The sequence below is a fragment of the Halichoerus grypus genome, chromosome 6 (assembly GCF_964656455.1).
Source record: "Halichoerus grypus chromosome 6, mHalGry1.hap1.1, whole genome shotgun sequence".
NCBI lineage: Eukaryota > Metazoa > Chordata > Mammalia > Carnivora > Phocidae > Halichoerus > Halichoerus grypus.
In genome coordinates, this window is record NC_135717.1 from 171,011,143 (window position 1) to 171,024,542 (window position 13,400).

A 13,400-nucleotide genomic window follows, 5' to 3' on the forward strand; every position below is an offset into this window, starting at 1 on the left:
TGTGTTTAACTTTTTGAGGAATGCCATACTGTTTTCCACAGTGGCTGCACCATTTTACCTTCCCTCTGGCAATGCACAGGGGTTCTCCACAATTTCTCCACATCCTTCCCAACAATAGTTTTCTTTTCCTTTCTTTTCTTCTTTTCCTTCCTTTTTTCCTTCTTTCCTTCCTTCCTTCCTTCAATAATAGCCATCCTAATGAGTGTCAAGTGGTCTTATTTTGGTTTTCAATTGCATTTCCTCAATGATAAGTGATGTTGAGTATTTTTCATGTGCTTATTGGCCATCTGTATATCTTTTTTTTTTTAAAGATTTTATTTATTTATTTGACAGAGAGAGATACAGCGAGAGAGGGAACACAAGCAGGGGGAGTGGAAGAGGGAGAAGCAGGCTTCCCGCCGAGCAGGGAGCCTGACGCGGGGCTCGATCCCAGGACCCTGGGATCATGACCTGAGCCGAAGGCAGATGCTTAATGACTGAGCCACCCAGGCGCCCCGGCCATTTGTATATCTTCTTTGGAGAAATGTCTGTTCAAACCTTTTGCCCATTTTTAAAATTGGATTTTTTTTTTATTATTAGCAATATTTTACTCAACTCAAATTAATAATAATTGATTCTTTATGCCTTATTACTAAGAAAAAAACCCATTTTTTTAGCTAGGCTTTTTCTCCCTGCTAGTCAATGAGATACTTGGCTTTTTTTTTCCATTGAGCATTTGGATGGAAAGCCACAAATCCCCCAAAACCTCTTACTTCTCCTAGCCCTATGATTTGCAATGAGTCAAACTGATCCAGCAGCTTGAGTTGAGGAGGTCAGAAAAAGCAAGGCAGCATCCCATCTTGGAGGATGGTTAGTGAGATCAGGCTAAAACTTAATTTTACAATTAGCAATGACTTACTAATTATACCTAAATTCTGAGATAGTAGAAATGGGGGGGGGTCATGGTGATGGAGGAGGGGAGGGGATTCCTCTTTGAGGTGGGGTTTCTGTTTGAACAGTGATGGGCAACCTACCCTGAGTGCCCCAACTTCATGTCTAAATCTCAGAGGACAACCAGGAGAAGAACTTTCTAGGTCAGAGATGGGATGGAAAAGTCATTCACTTAATTATCTGCAAAGCTATCTCCTTGATTAGTGATGAATAGTAGTGATCTCACGCTACACAGAAGGGCAACATCCTTTGTTAAAAAAAAAAAAAGCTTCTATTTTTTTAAAGGTCATTCTTTGCTAAGCATGATGTTCAGTACTATATTGGTTTAGTAACTTATTTAATCTCCCCACCAGCATTTTATGGTAGACAGACCTTTATCCCATTTCAGAGATGGGTCAGTTGTGACTTAGGCTAAATGATTTGCCCAAGATCACAGAGCTATTTCAGGTATGTTTGATTCCAAAGTCCACATAATGTATTATCTCACCTCAAATCACATGCTTTTCCTCCAATTGGCCCCAGCCTCATCGCCCCCACCCCCACCCCCAATAATTGCACCCTGAACCTCATACCTCTTTGCCTTTGTACATCCCTGGCCTGAAGAACCCCTTCTCCTCTCCCAGGTGGCATTCTTGCTTGCCCTCTGTTATAAGTTGAATTGCATCCCACAAAAGGAGGTATGTTGAAGTCTTAAACCCAATGCCTCTGAATAGAACCTTATATGGAAATAGAGTCTTAAGGATTTACCCAAGTCCAGATGAGGTCATCAGTGTGGGTTCTAAGCCAATATGACTGGTATCCTTATTAAAAAAGGGAATTTGGACATGAACAAACTCACACTCAGGGAAGATAATGTGAAGACACAGAGAGCACGCCATGGGGAGATGGCAGATTGGAGTGTTCCATCTACAAGCCAAGGAATGCCTGAGGCCGCTAGCAGCTGGGAGAGAGTCATGCAACAGACCCCTGGCATCTTCAGAGAGAGCATGGTCCTGCCCACCCCTTGATTTCACATCTCCAGTCTCCAGAACTGTGAGAACATAAAATCCTGTTTTTTTAAGGCACCCAGTTTGTGGTACTTTGTTATGTATGGAGACTAATATACCCCCCCCAAGGCTCACCTCTACTGTGTTCTCATCTGGGAGGACATGGGCCTCCCCCTGAGGATTAATTGCTCCCTCTTTTAGATTCCTAGAGCTCTGTATAAGCCCCTCCCTTACCACCTTGCCAAAGGGCTCTTAGTGCTTTTGCCTCCTCCACTGAGTGAGCTGCCCAGGCAGGGATGTCTGCATTTCTCAGTCTCTCTCACAGGACCCCCACCAATATCAAGCACAAAAGCTCAAGTAGATGCATCATCCACATCAAATGTCATAGAATCACCGGGTTGGGAGGCCAGCAGGGGTCTTCTAGTCCAGCCCAACATGAACCGACTTGTCCAGGAGGCTCTGGAGAAGGCCCAAAGTCTGCACGGACTCATGAATCCGTCAAAGCAACTCAAGTTTTCATCCCCCTGCCATTTCAACTCCCAGTGGCCTCCTTTCAGATCTCTCTCTCCAGAAATACTGTGCCTCCCTCTCTCCCTGCAAGGGCAGTGCGGGTAAATCCGTCAACTTGCTGGCTCTAGCACTTAGTAGCCCTGTGGCCTTGACAAGTGCCTTTCTCTCCTGGGCCTGTTTCTCCTCATCTGTAAAATGGGGAGAACAACACGTGGGCCATGGGCTGTCGGGATGATTAAACGAGAGGTCACATATGCAACCTGAGGGATTCTCAGGGTCGCCTTGACCTGAAATATCCATATAAACCAACTTAACATCTCAGGCAGGCAGGCACCCCCTCAAATGTCTCTGTGGGTGGTTATGGGCAGGTCCTTCCTGTGTGCCCCCAGCTGTCTCTGGCTCATATCACCTCTGCCTGGCTCTCTGCAGGTGGCTTCACCCCAAGGCAGCCAGGGCTAGCTCAAACCTGTGATAATGGGGCTCAGAGATTGCCAAAGCAGGGAAGGCCAGGAGGGGAGGGCCCGCACTGGAAAGGACTGAGTTGAATGGCAGACCTCAGGATTCCTGCAGTCCATCTGTCACACCGTGTCATGGGGAAGCCCTTCTGCTCTCTCCTCACAGGCTTGGCCTGCTGCCCTCTTTCTGAGCCATGGACATTGGATCCGAGCCCTTTCCCCATCTCCTTCTTCCTCCTTCTTTTGGGGCCTCCAAATCTCCTCTCCCCTGGCCAGTCTAAAGAAAACCCACAATCCAATGTAAAACATAAAACTGTTCCAGCCAAAGAAGATACCCTTTTACTATATTATGCAGAGCAATGTATTTCTCTGTGTCTCAATCTATCTCATTGCAGCAAGGGGAAGAAGAGACACTTTATCTTTGCAAGCCCCACCTCCTAACCCCATAACGTGCTTCTCAAACTAAACCATGAGTAATTCTTCTAAGAAGAGTTCTCTGTCCATGATCCTTGGAGCAGAAGTCAACATCTGGCTGCTTGAGGAGCTGCATCTGACCCATGGATGTGATTTTCTGTTTTTCGTTTTGTTAAGATAAAAAAGTTTGCGAACCAGTTGCCAACTTTTAAATTCCTAGGTTTACTTAAAAATCGGAATGACCCAGCTTCTCTTGAAATATCAAAAGATCCTGCCACAGGTTCTACCTTCCCACAGGCCAACAATCTGCTGGATTTGAGCGATGATCCTCTTCCATAAGCATGCACTCTACAGTTTGCCACAGTCCCTGCCCTTATTTTTTTCCTGACTCAGCTAGTTTCATTTATTTAAGTCACTCGCCTGTACCCTATAGACATTTGATTTTATAACCCCGGGCCCAGCTCACGTAGGACATTGTGAACCATACCAATGACTTTGTTTTTTAATTTTAATTTGTTTGTTTGTTTGTAGGCTCTTTGCCCAATGTGGGGCTTGGATTCATGACCTTGAGATCAAGAGTCACATGCTCCACTGATTGAGACAGCCAGGTGCCCAATGACTTTGGATTTTATACCCAATCTAAGAGAAACCATCAAAAGGCTTTAAACATGTGAATGATATGCTTACATTTGTATCTGAAAGTCATCATCCTGGGTTCTGTGTAGAGAATGGATTAGAACGGGGTAGAGAATAAAAGCAAAGGGACTGTCTACAGTAGTTATTTGGGCGAGCCATGGTAATGGCCTGCATTGGGGTGGTAGCAGTGGAAATGGAGAAAGGTAGACACATGCAAGATACATTTGTGGAGCAGAAGCCACAGGGCCTGGGATGAGCTGGCTGTGGAGGATGGAGATTGAGGATGGTATGTATAACTGGGGGGATGGGGGTTCCATTTATTGAATCGGGGGACCTGAAGGGGGTGCAGATTTATGGGAGGACATCATAAGTCCAATACAGGCTTTGTTTATATGTGAGATGCTCAAGTATCCCACTGATTTCAGAAGAGCCAGGCTGGAAATATAAAGTTGAGGGCCACTGGCCTACAGATCGATGGGATGGCCCCAAGGGGGAATCAGTGCAGAGTCAGATAAGAAGAGGCTTGGGCCTCAGTCCTGGGAACTTCCCATGCAGAGGTTGAACAGAGGAGGAATAGACAAGCCATCAAAGGAATCTATAAAGGAATGGCCAGAGAGGTAGAAGGGAAAGTAAGTGTGGCATCATAGAAGCAAGAAAAGAGAATAGTTTAAGGAGGAGTGGCAGGCTGCCTAGGTCAGGTCAGTGAGGCAGGAAACAGTCCATTGGATTTAAGATCATGGTGGTCACTGAAGACCACAGTTCACTGGGGCTGCCTGATGGCCCCTTTTAGAGGAAGTGAGTGCTCCCGAATTTGCAACAATCCCCACTACTCCCTCCCATCCCATCTAACACTTGGCCTGAGTCACATTTTTGTCTAGTTCCTGGAAGCATTTATACATCTGACCCTTTTCCTGGAGCAATAAGTACTACCTTGCAGCATAATTTTAAAACGGTAGTATTTCTTTCTCCTAACACAAAAAAGCACTTAACACTCTGCCTAGCACTTAATAAATGTTCGTTGTTAATTGTATCACTTTTTCCTGTCCTGTTCTCCATTAACCCCCACAGGATGCTCCAGACTCGTTCTCTTTTTCTCTGGTTGATTGCAAACAACTTCAAAGCACTGCCCCTGCCCTGTGGTTTCCTCCATCAGATTTGACTTCTCCTCCCCTGTGCCTACTTGAATCCTACCCACCCTTCTGCTCCAGCTCAGTTTCCCGCTTCTCCATGAAGCCTTTCCAGCCCTCACTAGCCTCCAATGAGTTAATCATTCTCTGGACTCTGATAAAATTTCCTACCTATGCCACTTATTAAATGATTAATCTTGCTCTATCATGTGACTTGGATGGCTATTTACTTGAATTATCGCCTTGTCTCTCCAACTTAATTATAAACTTGGTTAGGGAGGCATATTTCTTTACATCCCAGCAATTTTTACACAATGCCTTGCACACAGTAGGTTGATACATAATGGTTGATTGATAACTTAACCGCTCCTTCCTTGAGGTGGACACCTATTGCTTTGTCTGCCAAGTCCATCTTCCTTTTCTGGAAAACGTCTACTGTCCCTCTACCTCCCCCCTCCATCCTCATGGTGACAATGGAAACATTATGTCTTTATTGTGAACACCTGCTGCCTTGACCCCACTCCCCCACCTGTCCATTCACTTCTGAGCCCCACACAGGAACATACAAAGACGTCTCCTCAAGTTCCTGTCAGAGACTAGTGGTTATGACCAACATTTATCTAGCATGTGTCAGAGACGCTTTCAAATGCTGTACAAACTTTTTGTTCAGTTTCATTAAATCCATACAAGATCCCTACAAGGTAGAGAATATTATCATTATCTCTATTTTACAGATGAGGAGACTGAGGCAGACCTCCCATATGTTCCGTTTCTCCTGTGTGGAAGCTGGACTTCTCATCCTCAGAGCTCTCTGCTGTTCCCTCACCACTGAATCTCCACTTTACTCTCCCCCCCAACCCCGCCACCTCCACAGCACAATCCAGGTGTTTCCTAGCACCACAATTTAATTGTGCCAATCTCTTTGCCTGGGAACACTATCCCCCCACTGCCCTTTTTTGCCCAAGTAACTCCTACTTCACATTTAAGACAAAGGTCAGGCAGTGCCTCTTTCAGGAAGCCCTCCTTGAACAGCCTCCTCCCTCCCAGATGGGGGAACTGATGTCATCTCGCCACCGTGCCCTGGGCTGCCCTCCAGGATTGTATTCATGACATCACAATTCCATAGTCTGCCGACATATCTGTGCCTCCGACGACTCTGGGCTCCCTGCCGACATGGACTCCAGGGTCCAGCACTGGGCCTGACACAAAGTAAGCACAGAGTGAAGGCAGAAATAGCAGTTCTTCCCCAGACCCCGGAGTCACAGCTAATGCCACCAGTGGATAAACCATGCCTCCTATGCCAGCCTCACCGAACTCTGGAGGAGTGAAAGCCCTAGAGAGCTTCAATTCAACAGGCTGAACATCTACCATGTACGGTCACTGGGATTAAAGTGACAGAGTAAGACTGGCAGTAACAGGTTTAGGCGAGGATGTGGAGAAATCAGAACCTCCAACACTACTCGTGGGAATGTAAAATGGTGCAGCCACTGTGGAAAAACAGTGTGGCAGTTCTTCAAAACACAGGGCGCCTGGGTGGCTCAGTTGTTAAGCGTCTGCCTTCGGCTCAGGTCATGATCCCAGGGTCCTTAGATCGAACACTGCGTCGGGCTCCCTGCTCAGCGGGAAGCCTGGTTCTCCCTCTCCCACTCCCCCTGCTTGTGTTCCCTCTCTTGCTGTGTCTGTCAAAAAAAAAAAAAAAAATCTTAAAAAAAAAAAAAAAAGGTTTAAACACAAAGTTACTGCGTGACCCAGCAATTCCACTCCTAGGTGTATACCCAAGAGAGATAAAAATGTATGTCTACACAAAAACCTGTGCGTAGATGTTCGTAGCAGCATTCTTCAGAATAGCCAAAGGTAAAAATAACCCAAATGTCCATTAACTGATTATTGGATAAACAAAATGTGGTAAATCCATGCAACAGAATAATATGAAGCCACAGAAAAAATAAAGTACTGACACATGCTACATCACAGATCAATCTGAAAACATGACGCTAAATGAAAGAGGCCGGTCACAAAGACCACATGTTGTATGATTCCATTTACATGACGTGTCCGAGAATTGGCAAATCCATAGAGACAGAAAGCAGATTTGTGGTTGCCATCTTTTGAAGGTGATAAAAATGTTCTGGAATGAAACAGCAGGGGCAACTGCACAGCCTCGTGAATGTACTAAAAACCACTGAATTACACACTGCAAAAGGGTACATTTTATGGTATGTGAATTGTATCTCAATATTAAGAAGAGTGGCGGAGTATGCAAAGCTGAGGAAGGTGGAGACCAAGGGAGGCAACGGGGAGAACAGGATAGTAGTAGTAGTAGTAGTAGTAATAATCATAATCATAATAATAATAATAATAATGGCTAGCAGTTATCAGTGCTGGCTATGGGATAGACCCTGGTGAAATATTTAACAAATAAATTATCCTATTTAATCCTCACAGCAACTCTGTGAGGCAGGTTCTGTTATTACTCCCATTTTATAGATGAGGAAATTCAAGCCCTGGAGAGGTTAGGTCACCTATCACAGGCACACGTGAAAAGTTCTAACCTTAAGGCTGTGCCACAGTGGGATACTGCCTCATGCATATGACCATCCACAGGACAGACAGAATGAAGTCCCAGAATAAAGGTAAAAGGTGCTAGGGGAGGCTGAAGAAGTCTTCACATCTCACTGGGGGTTCGGGCATTTGAAAAAGATTTTGAAGGGCGGATAGGACTTTGACAAGCAAAGATGGAGAAGAGCAAGTTTCAGGTGGGTGGAAAAAACTTGAGCAAATATGTAGAGTTGAGAAAGTTTGGGTGTATTTAGAGGGCTTTACCTAACATTATCAGTGACTCTCCTCAGTATCCATGCCCTCTTCTTCCTCAGTAACAGAATCCCCAGGTGATGGATCATGATTAATCTAAGGCCATTGGACAACACCGTCTCCTGCTTTCCCAGCATCCCTTGCAGCTAAGGGCGCACATGTGATCCAGTTTTGGCCAACAGCACCTAAGCAGACATCTCCTGGGAAAAGTCTTGCTTTCCTGTTTAAAGTAAACATATGAGCTTCATACCTTCTGGGCTCTTCCTCCTTTCTCCCTGCCTTGAATGCAGATGCATTGTCTGGAGCTGCAGCCACTATCTTGGGATCATATGGTGACAAGTATAAGAATGCAAACCAATGCACTGAGGTTGGTGGGACAGAAAGACAGAACAAGGGTTCCTGAGGGTATCACTGACTTGCTGAACCAACACCATCCTCCAGACTTCTTGTTGTGCAAGAAAAATAAATCCCTATTTGTTTAATAACTGTTCTGTTAACCCTCCTGATAATATCCTGAACTTTTTTTTTTAATTAACATATAATGTATTATTTGTTTCAGGGGTACAGGTCTGTGATTCCTCAGTCTTACACAACACCCAGCGCTCACCACAACACACACCCTCCCCAATATCCTGAACTTCTAACCTTGTGGTTTAGAAAGGACTGACCCCATCCCCCAGCTCCAGGGATGGGCTCCAGCTGGCCTTACCCAACCACCATATCCCATCTCCCTGGCCACAGTGGTTCATTCACGGATGTGGCACTTTTATCTTAGACTTCTAGCTTCCAGAACTGCAGGAAAACAATGTCCGTTGTTTGAGCCAGTCAATGTATGGTATTTTGTTATAGCAGCTTGAGTTGACTGAGACAATTGGTAAAAATTTTTTGGTTGTAAACGATAGAGCTCTAACTCCAACTGATTTGAGCAAAAAAGGGGAATGTATTGGCCTCTCAAGTAAAAAGTTCAGGGCCACCTAAGGCTTTAAGTCATGACAGGATCCAAGGGCTCAAGCTCTGCTATTAAGGCACACTCTCCCTTTTTTTCTTCCTCACATCCCCCTCTCTCTCCATCGCTTTGCTCATTTTTGCTTTCTGCCAACTTTATTCTCAAGGGATATCCCCAGTGTGGTAGCAAAGATGGCCACCAGCTGGTGTATGGGCTTTCACTGTCTTCACAGGCATCAACTCCCTGCCCATCACCCCCTACCACCTTGACCCCCAACATCTGTTTCAAAAACTGAAAAAAGCCTCTGATGGGCCCCTCTTTACAGACCTTCCCATTTCTACCCAACCAAGCATGAGAACTAGGGAAATGGGACACTCCTATTGACTACCACAGGTCACATGTTCACCCGAGTGGGCCTATTTCATTGGAAACCCCACTGAGTGTGTGCAGGCAGGAGCCTACATTTCTTTTAAGAGAAAAAAAGAAAAAGAGCGTTTATATGACCTTAAGTAGAAAGAAAGATGACGGGAAGACCCCACCATGTAGGGTCTCAAAAGAAAGGAGGGCATGGAAATTCAAATAGGCAAAGGAAAAGTGGGCAGGGTCCCGGCCCTGGAGGAGCTTCCAGCCCCAGTGAGGAAAGAAACATTAATCAGATAATCCCACAAATAAATGTAAGAATTATAATTGGGACTCTACAACGGAGAGGTATGGGAGAGAGTAAGTGCCATGGGACAAGGATAGAGCTGAAGAAGTGACACTTCACCCACCAAGCTGTAAAGGCTAAGGAGGGGAGGGGGCCTTCCTGATAAAGGGAATTAGAAGGAATTCTAAAGGATAAAGGGATTTGGAAGGAGTTGAAGGGAAGGCTGATGGATGCCCTGATGTGATGAACCCACGGTATATCTCAGCTGGATACATACTGTGTTCTCAGGTCCTCCTGGGGTCTACTTTACCGTGTGTAACAAGAAAGAAATCCGGTTGTAGCTGTGGTTGTAACAGCAGTCTGGGGGCAAACTATTCATCGCAAAAGGGAAAAACGAGAATTTGGTTCATAGAGGTTCTGCTATCTTTCCATCCTGGTCTCTCCTGGATCTTACTAGGAAAAAAAAAAAGGCTGAAATCCCAAATGCTAGCTCCATTACCACCAACACTTGGCAAAGCTCTGGCTTGTCAGACAAATGGATCTTGAGCACAAACCACCCTGCCACCACCCCATTGCTTGGTGCTCCCTAGGTCAGCTTCCCCACCTGCTACTAGTCATCCAAGAGCAGCAACAGTGCTCTCCCCTGGAGCCAGGTGAGCGGCTGCAGCTCACTGCTGGCTTCTGCCTAGCCTCACCTGGCTGCACACAACACGAGCTTTTCTGGGGAGCTTCATTATTTCTGGTGGCCTCCCCAACTCTCCTTCCTTCCTTGGGAAATGGAGTTAAGAGGAAGAAATCAGAAATTAAGCAACTATCTTCCTGAAGGAAATGGGGGAGGGAACACCCTTTAGAGAAAGCAGGTAAAGCACTCCCACAAGTCACCAGTCACAGCCTCATCTCCATCTCCTTAACCAGATGATTACTTGCCCCTTTTTACTGATGCCCCTTAAATCCCTGTCTCCCTTCCTGAACCCCAGTCCAAGATTCCCATCTGTCCACATGCATCTCTATCATCCCAGACTCAGTATGATGGAAGCCACATTTTTATTACCCTCCTGCTACTTACCATCACCACTAACTCACTCTCCAGAATCCTCCCCCCCACCCTCGATTTTTCTTCAGGGCATTATGTCCTTTGCTCTTTTTCATCCGGTGTATCTGTTCCATCATGAAGTCCCAGTATGCCTTATATTATTTCACAGATTCATTCCTTCCATCTAATTTCTAGACTCAGAGACACATGGATTTATACCCCAGCATGGCCATGAACTTGCTGTGTGACCTTGAGTAAATCACTTAACCTCTCTGAGCTTTTTAATCTCTAAAATGGAGGTAAGAATATATTCCTTGCAGGGTTGTTGTAAGACTTGAAACATATATAAAGTGGCACACAGTAGATGAACACAAGTTCTCTTCTGCCTTCTCTGTCTCTCTTGGTAGCATCCTGATCTAAGCCCTCCTCATTACATACTTGGATTACAGCAGAAACTTCCCAAAGGTCCCCAGTTTTCTAATCTCCTTCTCCAATCCATCTGAACACCAAGACCAGGGAAATTTCAAAATATTGTGTTCCTTTTTGCCACTCTTCTGACCCTATAATATTCCTTTCCACTTGCCTGATGGTAAAGGCAAAGATCCATTCTAGTCCTAAAATCTGCAATACCATGGACTCATACATCCCAGGATGATCCTGTTGTGTCTTGTCGAAGACCCTGAGAATGACTGTGATTGCCTGAGGGAGACTGAGAGAGGAAGAGACTCAAGGACAGGACAGAATCTTAGGGATGCTAGCCTTTCAGGGCTGGGAAGAAGAGGAGCCATAGAGGAGCTTGTGGAGGACCAGCCAGGAAAGTAGGGTTGGCTCCAGGAAAGATGGAAAAGACAGTTTCCAAGAGAAAGTGATCACGAGTGTCAAATGTTGCAAAAAGGCTGAGAACCGAAAAGGGCGAGTCATGAGTTTGGATAGTGTCCTCCAAAAAGATCTGACCAAGTCTTCATCCCCAACACTTCCAAATATGACCTTATTTGGAAATTCAGTCTTTGCAGATGTAATTAAGTTAAGGGTCTCAAGATAAGATCCTTGATGTAGGGTGGGCTGTAAATCCAATGACCTATGTCCTTGGATGTTTAGCAAAGGAGAGGGACACAGGGACACAGAGGGAAAGGTCTATGAAGACTGAGGCAGAGGCTGGAGTAAGGTGTCCGCGAGCCCAGGAACACCAGAAGCTAGAAGAGAGACATGGATTTCTGGATTTCAGTTTTCTGGCCTTGGTGACAGAATACATTTCTCTTAAGTTTTTCTGTTCACTGTAGCACCATGAACTGGCAAATTAGGTTTCCTTTCTCCTTCCCCGAAGTGGTGGAGGTGGGGGGGGGTTGAAGGAGGGGTGGGGGGGGCAGGGCTCATCAGATAAATTACAGGAACCAGAAAAGCAACATTGTCCTTGCATTTTTCCTTGAATGTGTGCCCCTGCTACCCAGGCCACCGGTCACCCAGACCGTGCTCCGAAGGCTGGGAAGCACAGCACGCCCAGGGCAACATTTCAGAGGCCTGCTGGAGGGGGTGTGCTTGTGGGGAAAGGGTGGCTTGCCGGCCTGGAACGTGGAGACTGTGTGTGTGAGACAAGATTCTCCTGGGAATGGCTCCAGGGATGGTTGCTGCTGGGATAGGATGTAGAAAAATCAAATTCAAGGATACAAATCAATACTGTCATATACCCTGGAGGCTAGGGAAGCACCTTCCCACAGGAGAGACTGTGTAAGAGAAAGTAGAAATGGCTCCCAAGCCGCTGGGGGCAGATCTGGGCTGTTTTGAGTTTAACAGAAGAGTCATGTCACTGAATCCTCCCCACAGCGCTAAGTGTTCTTATAAAAAACAAACAGACAAAACCCAGAGGGCCGGTTTCCCATATTTCTGTTTTGAGGCTGGGGTTCAGACAAGGTCAGGATCCACAGCTAGTATGGATTCAAACCTAGTATGGATTCAAACCTCCACACCCCAATGTTTTCCCCACCACAGCTCACTGCCTGATTAGGGAGGGAGGTGGGGACCGTCAGGTGAGGGGAGCAGGTGAAGCTGGTGGATCAAGTCCCCACAGACCTCTTTGCCAGCTTCAAATTATCTACTGGTGGGGGTGGGGAACGTGACCTTGAGACCCAGGTAGGGCCGGGTTCATAATTTCTGCATTGAGATCTTGGGCAAATAACTTAAGCTCTGGAGCCTCAAATTTCATTCTTAGAACAATGGGGATAATAATTCCCACCTTACTGAGAGTTAGACGAGGGCATGCTCACAGTGTGCCTAGCACAGAGGCTGATATGGGGGAAACAGTTCAAAACAGTTTAATTTAATTCTGCTCTGTTCCAATCAGCATTTTCAAAGTTAAATGCCCTGAGAAAGCAGAGCAAAGTGATTTAAACCAGGGACTGGTTTAAGAGGCCTGCTCAAGCAGGCTTCCCTGACCTTGACCTTTGGCACACTTAAAAAAAAAAAAAAAAAACAAAATCTAGAAAACCTTTTCTTGTGAAGGGAACATAGCAGTCTCCTTGGGAGCTCGGCCCACCCGCCACCCTGGGGAGTATCAGTAAACACAGTGCAGGTCGGTGGGGTCCATTACTCACTTCGGTGTTTGAGGCAAGAGACCCAGGTGCATCTGTGCACCACAAGAATGGGGCTCAGCCAGTTCCTTGCCTCCAGGGGACACCGGAGAATCACACTTTGTCAGTGACAGGGTGGTCCCAGTCTGCAAATGTGCACTAACCTCAAAAAAAAGAATGCCAAACTCTTTCTTTCTCAAAATCTTGAGAGGAAAGGAGCTCCTGCCAGGTGCAGAAGAAGAAAACCCGCTTTTGGCAGCAGGGGAATCAGGTTGCCACGGCAACGAGCTCCTTCTCAAGTCCACTCATGATATGGCTTTTGAATTAGAGTTCCTCCTGTGT